This window comes from Oncorhynchus keta, chromosome 12, assembly GCF_023373465.1.
Source record: "Oncorhynchus keta strain PuntledgeMale-10-30-2019 chromosome 12, Oket_V2, whole genome shotgun sequence".
Lineage (NCBI taxonomy): Eukaryota > Metazoa > Chordata > Actinopteri > Salmoniformes > Salmonidae > Oncorhynchus > Oncorhynchus keta.
The window spans coordinates 50,323,341-50,346,161 of record NC_068432.1 but is presented as its reverse complement, the minus strand read 5'-3'; the positions used below and the strand labels follow the sequence as shown (position 1 = coordinate 50,346,161).

Genomic DNA, 22,821 nt, shown 5'->3' with positions numbered 1-22,821 from the left:
TGGTTAAATAAAGGTGAAATAAAAAAATAAAAAAATAAAATATCACTCTACCCCACACCCCCTCTACCCCACACCCCTTCTATCTTTCTACCCCACACGCCCTCTATCTCTCTACCCCACACCCTCTACCCCCTCTATCCCTCTACCCCACACCCTCTCTCTCCCTCTACCACGCACCCACCCTCTCTCTCTCTCTCTCTCTACCCCACACTCCCTCTCTCTACCACACCCCCCTCTCTCTCTCTAACCCACACTAGAGGTCGACCAATTAATCGGAATGGTCGATTAATTAGGGCCGATTTCAAGTTTTCATAACAATCGGTAATCAGCATTTTTGGACACCGATCACAGCCGATTACATTGCACTCCATGAGGAGACTGTGTGGCAGGCTGACTACCTGTTGTGTGAGTGCAGCAAGGAGCCACGGTAAGGTGCTAGCTAGCATTAAACTTATCTTATAAAAAACAATCAATCTTCACATAATCGCTAGTTAACTACACATGGTTGATGATATTACTAGTTTATCTAGCTTGTCCTGCGTTGCATATAATCGATGTGGTGCCTGTAATATTCTCATTGAATCACAGCCTACGTCGCCAAACGGGTGATGATGTAACAAGCGCATTCGCGAAAAAAACACTGTCGTTGTACCAATGTGTACCTAACCATAAACATCAAAGCCTTTCTTTAAAATCAGTTAATATTGCCTGCTAACATGAATTTCTTTTAACTAGGTAAATTGTGTAACTTCCCTTGCGTTCTGTGCAAGCAGAGTCAGGGTATATGCAGCAGTTTGGGCCGCCTGGCTCGTTGAGAACTGTGTGAAGACCATTTCTTCCTAACAAAGACTGTAATTAATTTGCCAGAATTGTACATAAATATGACATAACATTGAAGGTTGTACAATGTAACAGCAACATTTAGACTAATGGATGCCACCTGTTAGATAACATACAGAACGGTTCCATATTTCACTGAAAGAATAAAACGTCTTGTTTTCGAAATGATCGTTTCCGGATTCGACCATATTAATATTAACCTAAGGCTCGTATTTCTGTGTTTTATTATATTATAATTAAGTCTATGATTTGATAGAGCAGTCTGACTGAGCAGTGGTCGGCAGCAGCAGGCTCGTAAGCATTCATTCAAACAGCACTTTCATGCGTTTGCCAGCAGCTCTTCACAATGCTTCAAGCATTGTGCCGTTTATGACTTCAAGCCTATCAACTCCCGAGATTATGCTGCCAATTAGAACACCTATTAGAACATCCAATAGGGTGGCAATTAGAACACCTATTAGAACATCCAATAGGGTGGCAATTAGAACACCTATTAGAACATCCAATAGGGTGGCAATTAGAACACCTATTAGAAAATCCAATAGGGTGGCAATTAGAACACCTATTAGAACATCCTTATCATTTATCGCCCTCCAGGTTCCCTCGGAGAGTTCATCAATGAGCTTGATGCCTTGATAAGCTCCTTTCCTGAGGACGGCTCACCTCTCACAGTTCTGGGCGACTTTAACCTCCCCACGTCTACCTTTGACTCATTCCTCTCTGCCTCCTTCTTTCCACTCCTCTCCTCTTTTGACCTCACCCTCTCACCTTCCCCCTACTCACAAGGCAGGCAATACGCTTGACCTCATCTTTACTAGATGCTGTTCTTCCACTAACCTCATTGCAACTCCCCTCCAAGTCTCCGACCACTACCTTGTATCCTTTTCCCTCTCGCTCTCATCCAACACTTCCCACACTGCCCCTACTCGGATGGTATCGCGCCGTCCCAACCTTCGCTCTCTCTCCCCCGCTACTCTCTCCTCTTCCATCCTATCTTCTCTTCCCTCTGCTCAAACTTTCTCCAACCTATCTCCTGATTCTGCCTCCTCAACCCTCCTCTCCTCCCTTACTGCATCCTTTGACTCCCTATGTCCCCTATCCTCCAGGCCGGCTCGGTCCTCCCCTCCCGCTCCGTGGCTCGACGACTCATTGCGAGCTCACAGAACAGGGCTCCGGGCAGCCGAGCGGAAATGGAGGAAAACTCGCCTCCCTGCGGACCTGGCATCCTTTCACTCCCTCCTCTCTACATTTTCCTCCTCTGTCTCTGCTGCTAAAGCCACTTTCTACCATTCTAAGTTCCAAGCATCTGCCTCTAACCCTAGGAAGCTCTTTGCCACCTTCTCCTCCCTCCTGAATCCTCCCCCCTCCCTCCTCCCTCTCTGCAGATGACTTCGTCAACCATTTTGAAAAGAAGGTCGATGACATCCGATCCTCGTTTGCTAAGTCAAACGACACCGCTGGTTCTGCTCACACTGCCCTACCCTATGCTCTGACTTCTTTCTCCCCTCTCTCCAGATGAAATCTCGCGTCTTGTGACGGCCGGCCGCCCAACAACCTGCCCGCTTGACCCTATCCCCTCCTCTCTTCTCCAGACCATTTCCGGAGACCTTCTCCCTTACCTCACCTCGCTCATCAACTCATCCCTGACCGCTGGCTACGTCCCTCCCGTCTTCAAGAGAGCGAGAGTTGCACCCCTTCTGAAAAAACCTACACTTGATCCCTCCGATGTCAACAACTACAGACCAGTATCCCTTCTCTCTTTTCTCTCCAAAACTCTTGAGCGTGCCGTCCTTGGCCAGCTCTACCGCTATCTCTCTCAGAATGACCTTCTTGATCCAAATCAGTCAGGTTTCAAGACTAGTCATTCAACTGAGACTGCTCTTCTCTGTATCACGGAGGCGCTCCGCACTGCTAAAGCTAACTCTCTCTCCTCTGCTCTCATCCTTCTAGACCTATCGGCTGCCTTCGATACTGTGAACCATCAGATCCTCCTCTCCACCCTCTCCGAGTTGGGCATCTCCGGCGCGGCCCACGCTTGGATTGCGTCCTACCTGACAGGTCGCTCCTACCAGGTGGCGTGGCGAGAATCTGTCTCCTCACCACGCGCTCTCACCACTGGTGTCCCCCAGGGCTCTGTTCTAGGCCCTCTCTTATTCTCGCTATACACCAAGTCACTTGGCTCTGTCATAACCTCACATGGTCTCTCCTATCATTGCTATGCAGACGACACACAATTAATCTTCTCCTTTCCCCCTTCTGATGACCAGGTGGCGAATCGCATCTCTGCATGTCTGGCAGACATATCAGTGTGGATGACGGATCACCACCTCAAGCTGAACCTCAGCAAGACGGAGCTCCTCTTCCTCCCGGGAAGGACTGCCCGTTCCATGATCTCGCCATCACGGTTGACAACTCCATTGTGTCCTCCTCCCAGAGCGCTAAGAACCTTGGCGTGATCCTGGACAACACCCTGACGTTCTCAACTAACATCAAGGCGGTGTCCCGTTCCTGTAGGTTCATGCTCTACAACATCCGCAGAGTACGACCCTGCCTCACACAGGAAGCGGCGCAGGTCCTAATCCAGGCACTTGTCATCTCCCGTCTTGATTACTGCAACTCGCTGTTGGCTGGGCTCCTGCCTGTGCCATTAAACCCCTACAACTCATCCAGAACGCCGCAGCCTGTCTGGTGTTCAACCTTCCCAAGTTCTCTCACGTCACCCCGCTCCTCCGCTCTCTCCACTGGCTTCCAGTTGAAGCTCGCATCCGCTACAAGACCATGGTGCTCGCCTACGGAGCTGTGAGGGGAACGGCACCTCAGTACCTCCAGGCTCTGATCAGGCCCTACACCCAAACAAGGGCACTGCGTTCATCCACCTCTGGCCTGCTCGCCTCCCTACCACTGAGGAAGTACAGTTCCCGCTCAGCCCAGTCAAAACTGTTCGCTGCTCTGGCCCCCAATGGTGGAACAAACTCCCTCACGACGCCAGGACAGCGGAGTCAATCTCCACCTTCCGGAGACACCTGAAACCCCACCTCTTCAAGGAATACCTAGGATAGGGTAAGTAAGGGTAGGTAATCCTTCTCCCCCCCAACAAGATTTAGATGCAAGTGGCTGTTCCACTGGTTGTCATAAGGTGTATGCACCAATTTGTAAGTCGCTCTGGATAAGAGCGTCTGCTAAATGACTTAAATGTAATGTAAATGTAGAACATCCAATAGGGTGGCAATTAGAACACCTATTAGAACATCCAATAGGGTGGCAATTAGAACACCTATTAGAACATCCAATAGGGTGGCAATTAGAACACCTATTAGAACATCCAATAGGGTGGCAATTAGAACACCTATTAGAACATCCAATAGGGTGGCAATTAGAACACCTATTAGAACATCCAATAGGGTGGCAATTAGAACACCTATTAGAACATCCAATAGGGTGGCAATTAGAACACCTATTAGAACATCCAATAGGGTGGCAATTAGAACACCTATTAGAACATCCAATAGGGTGGCAATTAGAACACCTATTAGAACATCCAATAGGGTGGCAATTAGAACACCTATTAGAACATCCAATAGGGTGGCAATTAGAACACCTATTAGACCATCCAATAGGGTGGCAATTAGAACACATATTAGAACATCCAATAGGGTGGCAATTAGAACACCTATTAGAACATCCAATAGGGTGGCAATTAGAACACCTATTAGAACATCCAATAGGGTGGCAATTAGAACACCTATTAGAACATCAGTGACGTCACTCGCTCTGAGACTTGGAGTAGTTGTTCCCCTTGCTCTGCAAGACTGCAGCTTTTGTGGAGCGATGGGTAACGCTGCTTTGAGGGTGGCTGTTGTCGATGTGTCCCTGGTTCGAGCCCAGGTAGGGGCGAGGAGAGGGACGGAAGCTATACTGTTACACTGGCAATACTATATTGCCTATAAGAACATCCAATAGTCAAAGGTATATGAAATACAAATGGCATAGAGAGAAATAGTCCTATAATTCCTATAATAACCTCAACCTAAAACTTCTTACCTGGGAATATTGAAGACTCATGTTAAAAGGAATCACCAGATTTCATATGTTCTCATGTTCTGAGCAAGGAACTGAAACGTCAGCTTTTTTACATGGCACATATTGCACTTTTACTTTCTTCTCCAACACTTTGTTTTTGCATTATTTAAACCAAATTGAACATGTTTCATTATTTATTTGAGGCTAAATTGATTTTATTGGTGTATTATATTAAGTTAAAATAAAAGTGTTAATTCAGAATTGTTGTAATTGTCATTATATCGGCCGATTAATCGTTATTGGCTTTTTTTTGGTCCTCCAATAATAGGTATCGGCGTTGAAAAATCATAATTGGTCGACCTCTACATCACACCCTCTCTCTCTCTACCATGCACCCTCTCTCTCTCTACCATGCACCCCCTCTCTCTCTACCATGCACCCCCTCTCTCTCTCTACCATGCACCCTCTCTCTCTCTACCATGCACCCTCTCTCTCTCTACCATGCACCCTCTCTCTCTCTACCATGCACCCTCTCTCTCTCTACCATGCACCCTCTCTCTCTCTACCATGCACCCTCTCTCTCTCTACCATGCACCCTCTCTCTCTACCATGCACCCCTCTCTCTACCATGCACCCCTCTCTCTACCATGCACCCTCTCTCTCTCTACCATGCACCCTCTCTCTCTACCATGCACCCTCTCTCTCTCTACCATGCACCCTCTCTCTCTCTACCATGCACCCCCTCTCTCTCTACCATGCACCCTCTCTCTCTCTACCATGCACCTCTCTCTCTCTACCATGCACCCCTCTCTCTACCATGCACCCTCTCTCTCTCTACCATGCACCCTCTCTCTCTCTACCATGCACCCTCTCTCTCTACCATGCACCCTCTCTCTCTACCATGCACCCTCTCTCTACCATGCACCCTCCTCTCTCTACCATGCACCCTCTCTCTCTCTACCATGCACCCTCTCTCTCTCTACCATGCACCCCTCTCTCTACCATACACCCTCTCTCTCTCTACCATGCACCCTCTCTCTCTCTACCATGCACCCTCTCTCTCTCTCTACCATGCACCCTCTCTCTCTCTACCATGCACCCCCTCTCTCTCTACCATGCACCCCTCTCTCTCTTTCCATGCACCCCCTCTCTCTCTCTACCATGCACCCTCTCTCTCTCTACCATGCACCCTCTCTCTCTCTACCATGCACCCTCTCTCTCTCTACCATGCACCCTCTCTCTCTCTACCATGCACCCTCTCTCTCTCTACCATGCACCCTCTCTCTCTCTACCATGCACCCTCTCTCTCTCTACCATACACCCTCTCTCTCAACATCCCTGTAGTCTTACCATCACCCCTTCCTGTAGTCTTACCATCACTCCTTCCTGTAGTCTTACCATCACCCCTTCCTGTAGTCTTACCATCACCCCTTCCTGTAGTCTTACCATCACCCCTTCCTGTAGTCTTACCATCACTCCTTCCTGTAGTCTTACCATCACCCCTTCCTGTAGTCTTACCATCACCCCTTCCTGTAGTCTTACCATCACCCCTTCCTGTAGTCTTACCATCACCACTTCCTGTAGTCTTACCATCACCCCTTCCTGTAGTCTTACCATCACCCCTTCCTGTAGTCTTACCATCACCACTTCCTGTAGTCTTACCATCACCCCTTCCTGTAGTCTTACCATCACCCCTTCCTGTAGTCTTACCATCACCCCTTCCTGTAGTCTTACCATCACCCCTTCCTGTAGTCTTACCATCACCACTTCCTGTAGTCTTACCATCACCCCTTCCTGTAGTCTTACCATCACCACTTCCTGTAGTCTTACCATCACCCCTTCCTGTAGTCTTTACCATCACCCCTTCCTGTAGTCTTACCATCACCCCTTCCTGTTATCTTACTATCACCCCTTCCTGTAGTCTTACCATCACCACTTCCTGTAGTCTTACCATCACCCCTTCCTGTAGTCTTACCATCACCCCTTCCTGTAGTCTTACCATCACCCCTTCCTGTAGTCTTACCATCACCACTTCCTGTAGTCTTACCATCACCCCTTCCTGTAGTCTTACCATCACCCCTTCCTGTAGTCTTACCATCACCCCTTCCCTTGTATCTTACCATCACCACTTCCTGTAGTCTTACCATCACCACTTCCTGTTTCCTTACCATCACCCCTTCCTGTTGCCTTACCATCACCCCTTCCTGTAGTCTTACCATCACCCCTTCCTGTAGTCTTACCATCACCACTTCCTGTAGTCTTACCATCACCCCTTCCTGTAGGCTTACCATCACCCCTTCCTGTAGTCTTACCATCACCCCTTCCCTTGTATCTTACCATCACCACTTCCTGTAGTCTTACCATCACCACTTCCTGTTTCCTTACCATCACCCCTTCCTGTTGCCTTACCATCACCCCTTCCTGTTGTCTTACCATCACCCCTTCCTGTAGTCTTACCATCACCCCTTCCTGTAGTCTTACATCACCCCTTCCTGTTGTCTTCCCATCACCCCTTCCTGTAGTCTTACCATCACCCCTTCCTGTAGTCTTACCATCACCCCTCCCTGTTATCTTACCATCACCCCTTCCTGTAGTCTTACCATCACCCCTTCCTGTAGTCTTACCATCACCCCTTCCTGTAGTCTTACCATCACCCCTTCCTGTAGTCTTACCATCACCCCTTCCTGTAGTCTTACCATCACCACTTCCTGTTATCTTACCATCACCACTTCCTGTAGTCTTACCATCACCACTTCCTGTAGTCTTACCATCACCCCTTCCTGTAGTCTTACCATCACCCCTTCCTGTAGTCTTACCATCACCCCTTCCTGTAGTCTTACCATCACCACTTCCTGTTATCTTACCATCACCACTTCCTGTAGTCTTACCATCACCACTTCCTGTAGTCTTACCATCACCCCTTCCTGTAGTCTTACCATCACCCCTTCCTGTAGTCTTACCATCACCGCTTCCTGTTATCTTACCATCACCACTTCCTGTAGTCTTACCATCACCACTTCCTGTAGTTTTACCATCACCCCTTCCTGTAGTCTTACCATCACCCCTTCCTGTAGTCTTACCATCACCCCTTCCTGTAGTCTTACCATCACCCCTTCCTGTAGTCTTACCATCACCCCTTCCTGTAGTCTTACCATCACCCCTTCCTGTAGTCTTACCATCACCCCTTCCTGTAGTCTTACCATCACCCCTTCCTGTAGTCTTACCATCACCCCTTCCCTTGTATCTTACCATCACCCCTTCCTGTAGTCTTACCATCACCCCTTCCCTTGTATCTTACCATCACCCCTTCCTGTAGTCTTACCATCACCCCTTCAACTGTATGTCAGTCTTCTGTTGTTTCTTCCGAAAAGATGAAATGACTTGCAAACAGAAAAGTGTTTGCCAAGTATTCTGTATAGAAACAACACGGACACTAGCAACGCTACAACACTAGATAAGATTTACAAAGGAAAAATAGAAGACCCTCCATAGCCTCTCTGTGGAGTTCATACTCACGGAGGAGTTATCTTCGTAGGTCAACTGTCCTCATGTGTCAAAGAAGGCAGCGCACAGTGTACAGTGCAGAAGGCAGCGCACAGTGTACAGTGCAGAAGGCAGCGCACTTTTGTACAGTGCAGAAGGCAGCGCACAGTGTACAGTGCAGAAGGCAGCGCACAGTGTACAGTGCAGAAGGCAGCGCACAGTGGACAGTGCAGAAGGCAGCGCACAATGTACAGTGCAGAAGGCAGCGCACAGTGTACAGTGCAGAAGGCAGCACACAGTGTACAGTGCAGAAGGCAGCACACAGTGTACAGTGCAGAAGGCAGCGCACAGTGTACAGTGCAGAAGGCAGCGCACAGTGTACAGTGCAGAAGGCAGCGCACAGTGTACAGTGCAGAAGGCAGCACACAGTGTACAGTGCAGAAGGCAGCACACAGTGTACAGTGCAGTCTCATGTCATACTTGAATGCTTTTCTAACATACATACAGTATCCTCATTGTACAGTATTAGATATGGGTCTATATCCTCATTGTACAGTATTAGATATGGGTCTATATCCTCATTGTCCAGTATTAGATATGGGTCTATATCCTCATTGTCCAGTACAGTATTAGATATGGGTCTATATCCTCATTGTCCAGTATTAGATATGGGTCTATATCCTCATTGTCCAGTATTAGATATGGGTCTATATCCTCATTGTCCAGTATTAGATATGGGTCTATATCCTCATTGTCCAGTACAGTATTAGATATGGGTCTATATCCTCATTGTCCAGTATTAGATATGGGTCTATATCCTCATTGTCCAGTATTAGATATGGGTCTATATCCTCATTGTACAGTATTAGATATGGGTCTATATCCTCATTGTCCAGTACAGTATTAGATATGGGTCTATATCCTCATTGTCCAGTATTAGATATGGCTCTATATCCTCATTGTACAGCATTAGATATGGGTCTATATCCTCATTGTACAGTATTAGATATGGCTCTATATCCTCATTGTACAGTATTAGATATGGGTCTATATCCTCATTGTCCAGTACAGTATTAGATATGGGTCTATATCCTCATTGTCCAGTATTAGATATGGGTCTATATCCTCATTGTCCAGTATTAGATATGGGTCTATATCCTCATTGTCCAGTATTAGATATGGGTCTATATCCTCATTGTCCAGTACAGTATTAGATATGGGTCTATATCCTCATTGTCTAGTACAGTATTAGATATGGGTCTATATCCTCATTGTCCAGTACAGTATTAGATATGGGTCTATATCCTCATTGTCCAGTATTAGATATGGGTCTATATCCTCATTGTACAGTATTAGATATGGGTCTATATCCTCATTGTCCAGTACAGTATTAGATATGGGTCTATATCCTCATTGTCCAGTATTAGATATGGGTCTATATCCTCATTGTCCAGTATTAGATATGGGTCTATATCCTCATTGTCCAGTATTAGATATGGGTCTATATCCTCATTGTACAGTATTAGATATGGGTCTATATCCTCATTGTCCAGTATTAGATATGGGTCTATATCCTCATTGTACAGTATTAGATATGGGTCTATATCCTCATTGTACAGTATTAGATATGGGTCTATATCCTCATTGTACAGTATTAGATATGGGTCTATATCCTCATTGTCCAGTACAGTATTAGATATGGGTCTATATCCTCATTGTCCAGTATTAGATATGGGTCTATATCCTCATTGTCCAGTATTAGATATGGGTCTATATCCTCATTGTCCAGTATTAGATATGGGTCTATATCCTCATTGTCCAGTACAGTATTAGATATGGCTCTATATCCTCATTGTCCAGTATTAGATATGGGTCTATATCCTCATTGTCCAGTATTAGATATGGGTCAGTATTAGATATGGGTCTATATCCTCATTGTCCAGTATTAGATATGGGTCTATATCCTCATTGTCCAGTATTAGATATGGGTCTATATCCTCATTGTACAGTATTATATATGGGTCTATATCCTCATTGTACAGTATTAGATATGGGTCTATATCCTCATTGTACAGTATTAGATATGGGTCTATATCCTCATTGTCCAGTACAGTATTAGATATGGGTCTATATCCTCATTGACCAGTATTAGATATGGGTCTATATCCTCATTGTCCAGTATTAGATATGGGTCTATATCCTCATTGTCTAGTATTAGATATGGGTCTATATCCTCATTGTCCAGTACAGTATTAGATATGGGTCTATATCCTCATTGTCCAGTACAGTATTAGATATGGGTCTATATCCTCATTGTCCAGTATTAGATATGGGTCTATATCCTCATTGTCCAGTATTAGATATGGGTCTATATCCTCATTGTACAGTATTAGATATGGGTCTATATCCTCATTGTCCAGTATTAGATATGGGTCTATATCCTCATTGTCCAGTATTAGATATGGGTCTATATCCTCATTGTACAGTATTAGATATGGGTCTATATCCTCATTGTACAGTATTAGATATGGGTCTATATCCTCATTGTACAGTATTAGATATGGGTCTATATCCTCATTGTACAGTATTAGATATGGGTCTATATCCTCATTGTCCAGTATTAGATATGGGTCTATATCCTCATTGTCCAGTACAGTATTAGATATGGGTCTATATCCTCATTGTCCAGTATTAGATATGGGTCTATATCCTCATTGTCCAGTATTAGATATGGGTCTATATCCTCATTGTACAGTATTAGATATGGGTCTATATCCTCATTGTACAGTATTAGATATGGGTCTATATCCTCATTGTCCAGTATTAGATATGGGTCTATATCCTCATTGTACAGTATTAGATATGGGTCTATATCCTCATTGTACAGTATTAGATATGGGTCTATATCCTCATTGTACAGTATTAGATATGGGTCTATATCCTCATTGTCCAGTATTAGATATGGGTCTATATCCTCATTGTCCAGTATTAGATATGGGTCTATATCCTCATTGTCCAGTATTAGATATGGGTCTATATCCTCATTGTACAGTATTAGATATGGGTCTATATCCTCATTGTCCAGTATTAGATATGGGTCTATATCCTCATTGTCCAGTATTAGATATGGGTCTATATCCTCATTGTCCAGTATTAGATATGGGTCTATATCCTCATTGTACAGTATTAGATATGGGTCTATATCCTCATTGTCCAGTACAGTATTAGATATGGGTCTATATCCTCATTGACCAGTATTAGATATGGGTCTATATCCTCATTGTCCAGTATTAGATATGGGTCTATATCCTCATTGTCCAGTACAGTATTAGATATGGGTCTATATCCTCATTGTCCAGTATTAGATATGGGTCTATATCCTCATTGTCCAGTATTAGATATGGGTCTATATCCTCATTGTCCAGTATTAGATATGGGTCTATATCCTCATTGTCCAGTACAGTATTAGATATGGGTCTATATCCTCATTGTCCAGTATTAGATATGGGTCTATATCCTCATTGTCCAGTATTAGATATGGGTCTATATCCTCATTGTCCAGTATTAGATATGGGTCTATATCCTCATTGTACAGTATTAGATATGGGTCTATATCCTCATTGTCCAGTACAGTATTAGATATGGGTCTATATCCTCATTGTCCAGTATTAGATATGGGTCTATATCCTCATTGTCCAGTATTAGATATGGGTCTATATCCTCATTGTCCAGTATTAGATATGGGTCTATATCCTCATTGTCCAGTATTAGATATGGGTCTATATCCTCATTGTACAGTATTAGATATGGGTCTATATCCTCATTGTCCAGTATTAGATATGGGTCTATATCCTCATTGTCCAGTATTAGATATGGGTCTATATCCTCATTGTCCAGTACAGTATTAGATATGGGTCTATATCCTCATTGTACAGTATTAGATATGGGTCTATATCCTCATTGTCCAGTATTAGATATGGGTCTATATCCTCATTGTACAGTATTAGATATGGGTCTATATCCTCATTGTCCAGTATTAGATATGGGTCTATATCCTCATTGTCCAGTATTAGATATGGGTCTATATCCTCATTGTCCAGTATTAGATATGGGTCTATATCCTCATTGTACAGTATTAGATATGGGTCTATATCCTCATTGTACAGTATTAGATATGGGTCTATATCCTCATTGTACAGTATTAGATATTGGTCTATATCCTCATTGTCCAGTATTAGATATGGGTCTATATCCTCATTGTACAGTATTAGATATGGGTCTATATCCTCATTGTCCAGTATTAGATATGGGTCTATATCCTCATTGTCCAGTATTAGATATGGGTCTATATCCTCATTGTCCAGTACAGTATTAGATATGGGTCTATATCCTCATTGTACAGTATTAGATATGGGTCTATATCCTCATTGTCCAGTATTAGATATGGGTCTATATCCTCATTGTCCAGTATTAGATATGGGTCTATATCCTCATTGTCCAGTATTAGATATGGGTCTATATCCTCATTGTACAGTATTAGATATGGGTCTATATCCTCATTGTCCAGTATTAGATATGGGTCTATATCCTCATTGTCCAGTATTAGATATGGGTCTATATCCTCATTGTCCAGTACAGTATTAGATATGGGTCTATATCCTCATTGTCCAGTATTAGATATGGGTCTATATCCTCATTGTCCAGTATTAGATATGGGTCTATATCCTCATTGTCCAGTATTAGATATGGGTCTATATCCTCATTGTCCAGTATTAGATATGGGTCTATATCCTCATTGTACAGTATTAGATATGGGTCTATATCCTCATTGTCCAGTATTAGATATGGGTCTATATCCTCATTGTCCAGTATTAGATATGGGTCTATATCCTCATTGTCCATTACAGTATTAGATATGGCTCTGCATCTGTTTAGGAAGCTGAACTGACCAAGAAAGAGACAGAGGCTTTGTCCCAAAAGAGTACCCTATTCACTATATAGTGCACTACTGTTGACCAGATCCCTAAGGAACCCTATTCCTTATATAGTGCACTACTTTAGACCAGAGCCCTATGGAACCCTATTCCCTATATAGTGCACTACTTTAGACCAGAGCCCTATGGAACCCTATTCCCTATATAGTGCACTACTTTAGACCAGAGCCCTATGGAACCCTATTCCTTATGTAGTGCACTACTTTAGACCAGAGCCCTATGGAACCCTATTCCTTATATAGTGCACTACTTTAGACCAGAGCCCTGTGGGCTGTTGTCAAAAGTAGCACGCTAAATAGGAAATAGGGTGCCATTTGGGATGCAATCCAAGGCATTTTCTCAGGGCATAAAGCCCTAATAAGGCTGGTGGAGAGAGAAGATGGTATGCTACGTATTTCCCTCTCAGTCTAGAGTCTGGCCTTTCAGATCAATTACATTATCCCATTATCTGGTGGGAATGAACTACACATCACCCATCTGGAGGAATAAACTACACATCACCCATCTGGAGGAATAAACTACACATCGCCCATCTGGAGGAATAAACTACACATCGCCCATCTGGAGGAATAAACTACACATCACCCATCTGGAGGAATAAACTACACATCGCCCATCTGGAGGAATAAACTACACATCGCCCATCTGGAGGAATAAACTACACATCGCCCATCTGGAGGAATAAACTACACATCACCCATCTGGAGGAATAAACTACGCATGACCCATCTGGAGGAATAAACTACACTACACATCACCCATCTGGTGGGAATAAACTACACTACACATCACCCATCTGGAGGAATAAACTACGAATCACCCATCTGGAGGAATAAACTACACATCACCCATCTGGTGGGAATAAACTACACTACACATCACCCATCTGGAGGAATAAACTACACATCACCCATCTGGAGGAATAAACTACACATCGCCCATCTGGAGGAATAAACTACACATCGCCCATCTGGAGGAATAAACTACACATCACCCATCTGGAGGAATAAACTACACATCGCCCATCTGGAGGAATAAACTACACATCACCCATCTGGAGGAATAAACTACACTACACATCACCCATCTGGTGGGAATAAACTACACTACACATCACCCATCTGGAGGAATAAACTACACATCACCCATCTGGTGGGAATAAAATACACTACACATCACCCATCTGGAGGAATAAACTACGCATCGCCCATCTGGAGGAATAAACTACACTACACATCACCCATCTGGAGGAATAAACTACACAACACCCATCTGGTGGGAATAAACTACACTACACATCACCCATCTGGAGGAATAAACTACACATCACCCATCTGGAGGAATAACCTACCCACCTGGAGGAATAAACTACACTACACATCACCCATCTGGAGGAATAAAGTAGTGTACATAATGTGAAATGCACTTGAAATAAAACTTGATTTGATTTAGATTTATACTCAGTCTGTCTGTTTTATCTGAATGAATAAATAAACAACACACTATCTTGATAAAGGGAAGTAGGAAAACATGTATGTCAATGGGCTGAAGTAAGTTTGTGGTACGCTCAGCCCGAGTACATGAGCAGGCAACAATGCACAGAACTCATAGAGGGAAGTAGGAAAACATGTATGTCAATGGGCTGAAGTAAGTCTGTGGTACGCTCAGCCCGAGTACATGAGCGGGCAACAATGCACAGAACTCATAGAGGGAAGTAGGAAAACATGTATGTCAATGGGCTGAAGTAAGTCTGTGGTACGCTCAGCCCGAGTACATGAACGGGCAACAATGCACAGAACTCATAGAGGGAAGTAGGAACTAGGAAGAGTAATGTCATGTCATTATGGACTAAACACATTAATGCCCATAATCATTCCTTCTGCATCAAACACGCAGTAGCATTGTCAATCAGCATGTTCTTCATGTGGGAAGGAATGTGGAAAGCCCAAACAGTACCCTAATTCCCTATGTAGTGCACTACTTTCAACCAGGGCCCCATAGGGCTATAGTAATGGAGACGCAGGGCGTTAGGAAGCAGGTGTAGTTGGAGAGTTTCATATAAATGAACATGTAATGATAGAAAAACAAGAGACACGTTTGGACATGAGAACAATAGAGAACACCATTGTGTTCGTGAGAGTCTCTTCTTTCTGTAGAGGGGTCATAATAGTTTTGATGGCCAAACCGTTTGAACGATACAGGCGATTCTGTGAGGAGACTGATTTTTGGGATGTCTCATGGTCTGACAAACACAGCTCTCTAGCTCTGTCACCTTTCACCGCAGATGGGCGGTCTCATGGTCTGACAAACACAGCTCTAGCTCTGTCACCTTTCACCGCAGATGGGCAGTCTCATGGTCTGACAAACACAGCTCTAGCTCTGTCACCTTTCACCGCAGATGGGCGGTCTCATGGTCTGACAAACACAGCTCTAGCTCTGTCACCTTTCACCGCAGATGGGTTGTCTCATGGTCTGACAAACACAGCTCTAGCTCTGTCACCTTTCACCGCAGATGTGATGTCTCATGGTCTGACAAACACAGCTCTAGCTCTGTCACCTTTCACCGCAGATGGGCGGTCTCATGGTCTGACAAACACAGCTCTAGCTCTGTCACCTTTCACCGCAGATGGGCGGTCTCATGGTCTGACAAACACAGCTCTAGCTCTGTCACCTTTCACCGCAGATGGGTTGTCTCATGGTCTGACAAACACAGCTCTAGCTCTGTCACCTTTCACCGCAGATGGGCAGTCTCATGGTCTGACAAACACAGCTCTAGCTCTGTCACCTTTCACCGCAGATGGGCGGTCTCATGGTCTGACAAACACAGCTCTAGCTCTGTCACCTTTCACCGCAGATGGGCGGTCTCATGGTCTGACAAACACAGCTCTAGCTCTGTCACCTTTCACCGCAGATGGGCGGTCTCATGGTCTGACAAACACAGCTCTAGCTCTGTCACCTTTCACCGCAGATGGGCAGTCTCATGGTCTGACAAACACAGCTCTAGCTCTGTCACCTTTCACCGCAGATGGGTTGTCTCATGGTCTGACAAACACAGCTCGAGCTCTGTCACCTTTCACCGCAGATGTGATGTCTCATGGTCTGACAAACACAGCTCTAGCTCTGTCCCCTTTCACCGCAGATGGGCCGTCTCATGGTCTGACAAACACAGCTCTAGCTCTGTCACCTTTCACCGCAGATGGGCGGTCTCATGGTCTGACAAACACAGCTCTAGCTCTGTCACCTTTCACCGCAGATGGGTTGTCTCATGGTCTGACAAACACAGCTCTAGCTCTGTCACCTTTCACCGCAGATGGGTTGTCTCATGGTCTGACAAACACAGCTCTAGCTCTGTCACCTTTCACCGCAGATGGGCGGTCTCATGGTCTGACAAACACAGCTCTAGCTCTGTCACCTTTCACCGCAGATGGGTTGTCTCATGGTCTGACAAACACAGCTCTAGCTCTGTCACCTTTCACCGCAGATGGGCAGTCTCATGGTCTGACAAACACACCTCTAGCTCTGTCACCTTTCACCGTAGATGGGCGGTCTCATGGTCTGACAAACACAGCTCTAGCTCTGTCACCTTTCACCGCAGATGCAGAAGTGCGAAATCGGGGGATGCGGTGGATTGAGACGTATCCAATGCAATAAGATACCTCCAATATAACTGATTGATTTTTATGGGGAATTTTTTTATAACGCGAATTGAAATTTCCGCTGGGGAGCGGACATCGACTCTAGGGGTTTTTAAAGATACTATAGTCGTCGCATTTCACATTGGTTTTTATCAACTATAAAAAGGTAAGATGTGATTTTAATTCTGGTTCCGCTCTGCACACACAAGCTTGTTAGCTAGCTAGCTAGCTCTGGTCTAGCTTTCGAAAACATTATGTGGAATGGAATGGAACTGAGAGTCATGATCAAGGGCTAGCTCTGGTCCAACATTAGCTAGCTCTGGTCCACGTTAGTTAAGACAACTCTCTGAAGTTCAATGGCATTTAATGTTCCTTCATAGAAGCCGCTCCTCTGTAGGTATAATTCTGTGGGACTAATTCAGATAATGCATGTTATAACAACAAAATGCCGAGCGCTTCATGCCCAGTGGGTTTTTTCTGGGTTTGAACCGGTTCAGAACTTCGTTTTTCTGGTCGGAACAGGGAACGGAACAAAGAAAAATATTGGTTCTGTTCAGAATGAAACTATTGAGAGTTATTGGTAATAAGTGTTAGTGTTACCATGTTTGTGTAGCCAAACATTGACATGCCTCCAAGATTATCACATTGAATCAGTTGCTCCACTGCAGAGCAGAATCCGTTCTACACTGGAAGAGGTCTTACAGGGAACTCTGGATTGGAGCATCACATTTCTGGTTTAATAACTATTCTCCAAACTTTGGCAACTCCCCTTAACTCACTGACCTCTATTCCCAAAATCAAAGAACATATCACACCCTTCGACAAATCAGATCTGCTCCTCCCCACCTATAGACAGAAATTAAAGCCGGAAGCAATCGTGGTAAGTTCTGTTCAATGTTGGTCTGACCAATCGGAAATTAATGCCACACGACTGTTTTGATCACGTGGACTGGGATACGTTCCGGGTCGCCTCGGGTATAACATTGACAACTACACTGACTGTTACATCAGAAAGTGCATTGAGGATGTTCAAATCAAATCAAATCAAATCATTTGATTTGATTTGATTTGATTTGATTGAGGATGTTGTTCCTACAGTGATGATTAGAATAGATCCAAACCAGAAACCAAGATGGCAGAATTGGCTCAAAACTGAAAGTGTGAACCACCACATTTAATCACAGGACGGTGACTGGGAACATGGAGGAGTACAAACAGACCAGCGACGACCTCCGTAAGTCAATCAAAGATGCAAAAAGACATTACAGGGCCAAATGGAGTCACATTTCAATGGCTCAGAAATGAGATGCATGTGGCAGGGAATTCAGACAATCCCAGATTATAAAGGGAAAACCAACCACCTCCCAATCTCTGTAGCCAACTTGAGTAGGTCTTTCAAGAGTGTTAACCGTTTTGGGATGGGGGCAGCATTTTCACTTTTGGATGAATAGCGTGCCCAGAGTGAACTGCCTCCTAGTCTGTCCAAGATGCTAATATATGCATATTATTATTAGTATTGGATAGAAAACACTCTGAAGTTTCTAAAACTGTTTGAATGATGTCTGTGAGTATAACAGAACTCATATGGCAGGTGAAAACCAGAGAAAAATCCAACCAGGAAGTGGGACATCTAAGGTTTGTAGTTTTTCAAAGCTTGGCATACCGAATACACATTGAGATATGGGTAAAGTTGCACTTCCTACGGCTTCCACTAGATGTCAACCATCTTTAGAAACTTGAATGAGGATTATACTATAAAGGAGGGGCTAATGAGACCACTTTGAGTCAGTGGTCTGGTGCCTTGGTCTCATGATGCGCGCTCCTGACAGAGTTACCTCTCGTTCCAGTGCTTTTCTTCAGACAAAGGAATTCTCCGGTTGGAACATTATTGATGTTTTATGTTAAAAACATTCTAAAGATTTATTCCATACATCGTTTGACATGTTTCTATAGGACCGTAAAGGAACTTTTTCAGTTTTTGTCTGGACGAAGTGCCTGCGCCTCATAAAGATGGATTACTAGGCTGAACATGCTAACAACAAGTGGCTATTTGGACATAAATAATGGACTTTATGGAACAAATCAGTCATTTATTGTTGAACTGGGATTCATGGGAGTGCCTTCTGATGAAGATCATCAAAGGTAAGTGAATATTTATGGTGTTATTTCTAACTTTGTTGACTCCAAAATGGCAGATATTCCACTGGCTGTTTTGGGTTCTGAGCGCCATTCTCAGATGATGCTTTTTCCGTAAAGTTTTTAAAAAATCTGACACAGCGGTTGCATTAAGGAGAAGTCTATCTTTAATTCTGTGAATAACAGTTGTATCTTTTATCAATGTTTATTATGAGTATTTCTGCAAAATCACCGGATGTTTTGGAATCAAAACATTACTGCACGTAACGCGCCAATGTAAACTGAGATTTTTGCATATAAATATGCACATTATCGAACAAAACATACATGAATTGTGTAACATGATGTCCTATGAGTGTCATCTGATGAAGATCATCAAAGGATAGTGATTAATTTGATCTATATTTCTGCTTTTTGTGACTCCTATCTTTGGCTGGAAAAATGTGTGTTTTTTGGACTTGGCTATGACCTAACATAATCAATCATATGTTGTGCTTTCGCTGTAAAGCATTTTTTAAATCGGACACGATGGGTAGATTAATAAGATGTTAATCTTTCATTTGCTGTATTGGACTTGTGTGAAAGTTACATATTCCTAAAAAATAGTTTTGAATTTCGCGCGCTGCCTTTTCAGCGGAATGTTGTCGAGGGGTTCTGCTACCTGCCCTAGAAAGGTTAACCCACGCAAGGCTGCCGGCCCAGACGACATACCAAGCCACGTCCTCAGGGCATGCGCAGACCACCGGCTGGAGTGGTTACCGACATATTCAACCTCTCCCTATCCCAGTCTGTTGCCCCTACTTGTTTCAAGATGTCCACCATTGTTCCTGTACCCAAGCAAGCTAAGGTAACAGACCTGAATTACTATTGCTTTGAGAGACTAGTCCAGGACCATATAACCTCCACATTTTCCGACACCCTAAACCCAGTACAATTCGCATACAGCCCCAACAGATCTATGGACAACACAATCGCTGTTGCACTACACACCACCCTATCCCACCTGGACAAAAGGAATACCTATGTGAAAATGCTGTTCATCAACTACAGCTCTGCTTTCAACACCATGACTCCCTCCAAGCGTATCACTAAGCTCAGGGCCTTGGGTCTGAACCCCTCCCTGTGCAACTGGGTCCTAGACCCCAGGTGGCGAGGGCTGGCAACACCTCTGCCACACTGACACTCAACACGGGGGTCCACCCAGGGGTGTGTGCACAACCCCCTCCTTTACTCCCTGTTCACCCATGACTGCGTGGCAACGCACGACTCCAACTCCATCATCAAGTTTGCTGATGACACGACAGAGGTAAGTAGTAGGCCTGATTAGCAACAACGACGAGACGGCCTACAGGCAGGAGACTAGAGGTGGAGCAGTACCAGGAAAATAACATCTCCCTCAACATTAAAAAAACCCTGAAGGAGCTGATGGTGGACTACAGAAGACAGAAGAGGGAGCACACCCCCATCCACATCAATGGGGCCCCAGTGGAGGGGGTCAAAACCTTTTTAAGTTCCTTGACGTACACATCACTAGGGACCTGAAATGGTCCCACCACACTGCCACCGTGGTGAAGAAGGTGCAACAGCACCTCTACAATCTCTGGCGGCTGAAGAAATTTGGCATGGCCCCTCAAGACCCTCACACTTTTACAGATGCACCATTGAGAGCATTCTCCTGGCCATCAGACTGTTGAACAGATTCTATCTCCAGGCCATCAGACTGTTGAACAGATTCTATCTCCTGGCCATCAGACTGTTGAACAGATTCTATCTCCAGGCCATCAGACTGTTGAACAGATTCTATCTCCTGGCCATCAGACTGTTGAACAGATTCTATCTCCAGGCCATCAGACTGTTGAACAGATTCTATTACCATCAGACTGTTGAACAGATTCTATCTGCAGGCCATCAGACTGTTGAACAGCCATCAAGCTATCTTCTGTAGTAAGAGACAAAGATACTCACTTACACAAATCACACACACCTCATACACAAGCTGACTCCTGTACTCACACACACACACACACACACACACACACACACACACACACACACACACACACACACACACACACACACACACACACACACACACACACACACACACACACACACACACACACACACACACACACAGAGACATTAAACACTGGACACTTCCTGTTTCTTTTATAGCTGTGTATTTATTTACTGTATTCTCACATAGCTCATTCTAATATATCTAATATCTATCTATCTGCATATTGTTACACTGTTTATACACACTGTGTATATACTGGATTCTTGACATAGCCCTCCGACGCTATTATATAATGGCGCCGGAGGGGATGGAAAGGGGGATACCGAGTCAGTTGTACAACTGAATGCCTTCAACTGAAATGTGTCTTCCGCATTTAACCCAACCCCTTCTGAATCAGAGAGGTGCGGGGGGGCTTCCTTAATCGACATCCACGTCTTCGGCGCCCGGGGAACAGTGGGTTAACTGCCTGGGGTGGGTTAAAGTGTCAATACAGGACTAAGATTGAATCCTACTACCCCGGCTCTAATTTTACAGACTACAAAGGGAAACCCATCCGTGAGCTGCCCAGTGACCCGAGCCTACCAGACAAGCTAAATGCCTTTGAGGCAAGCAACACTGAAGCATGCATGAGAGCACCAGCTGTTCCAGACGACTGTGTGATCACGCCCTCCGTAGCCGATGTGATCATGCTCTCCGTAAGACCTTTAAACATGGGTCAGACGGATTACCAGGACGTGTACTCAGAGCATGCCCGGACCAACTGGCAAGTGTCTTCACTGACATTTTCAACCTCACCCTGACCAAGTTCTGTAATACACACGTTTCAAGAAGACCACCATAGTCCCTGTGCCCAAGAATGCGAAGGTAACATGCCTATATGACTACGGCCTCGTAGCACTCAGGTCTGTAGCCATGAAGTGTTTTGAAAGGCTGGTCATGGCTCACATCAACACTATCATCCCTGAAACCCTAGATATGGACTTCCTGACGGACCAACCCCAGGTGTTAAGGGTAGGCAACAACACATCTGCCACGCTGATCCTTGAGGGCCCCTCAGGGGTGCGTGCTTAGCCCCCTCCTATACTCCCTGTTCACCCACGACTGCGTGGCCAAACATGACTCCAACACCATCATTAAGTTTGCCAACAACACACCAGTGGTAGGCCTGATCACTGACAACAATGAGACAGCCTATAGGGAGGAGGTTAGAGACCTGGCAGTGTTGTGCCAGGACAACAACCTCTCCCTCAATGTGAGCAAGACAAAGGAGCTAATCGTGGAAAATAGGAAAAGGCGGGCTGAACAGGCCCCCATTAACCTCGACGGGGCTGTAGTGGAGCGGGTCAAGAGTTTCAAGCTTCTTGGTGTTCACATCACCAACAAATTATCATGGTCCAAACACACCAACAGTTTGGCATGAGTCCCCAGACAGTTTGGCATGATCCTCAAAATGTTCTACAGCTGCACCATCGAGAGCATCCTGACCGGTTGCATCAGCGCCTGGTATGGCAACAGCTCGGCATCTGACCGCAAGGCGCTACAGAGGGTAGTGAGTATGACCCAGTACATCACTGGGGTAAAGCTTCCTGACATCCAGGACCCCTATACCAGACGGTGTCAGAGGAAGGCCCAAAGAATTGTCAAAGACTCCAGTCACCCAAGTCATAGACTGTTCTCTCTGCTACCGCACGGT

At 44.8% G+C, this 22,821-nt stretch overlaps 1 protein-coding gene and 1 long non-coding RNA gene across 13 annotated transcripts in view; both read right to left on the bottom strand.

The window, feature by feature from the left end:
• Positions 1–22,821, bottom strand: part of LOC118380861 (protein Shroom3-like) — a 162,901-nt gene that overhangs the window by 132,585 nt on the left and 7,495 nt on the right. The window lies entirely within an intron of this gene.
• Positions 1,206–5,037, bottom strand: LOC127906443 (uncharacterized). Its single transcript, XR_008061385.1, has 3 exons — positions 4,511–5,037; positions 4,079–4,438; positions 1,206–1,366 (listed from the first exon to the last, which is right to left on the bottom strand). It is a non-coding gene; the product is annotated as an uncharacterized LOC127906443 (long non-coding RNA).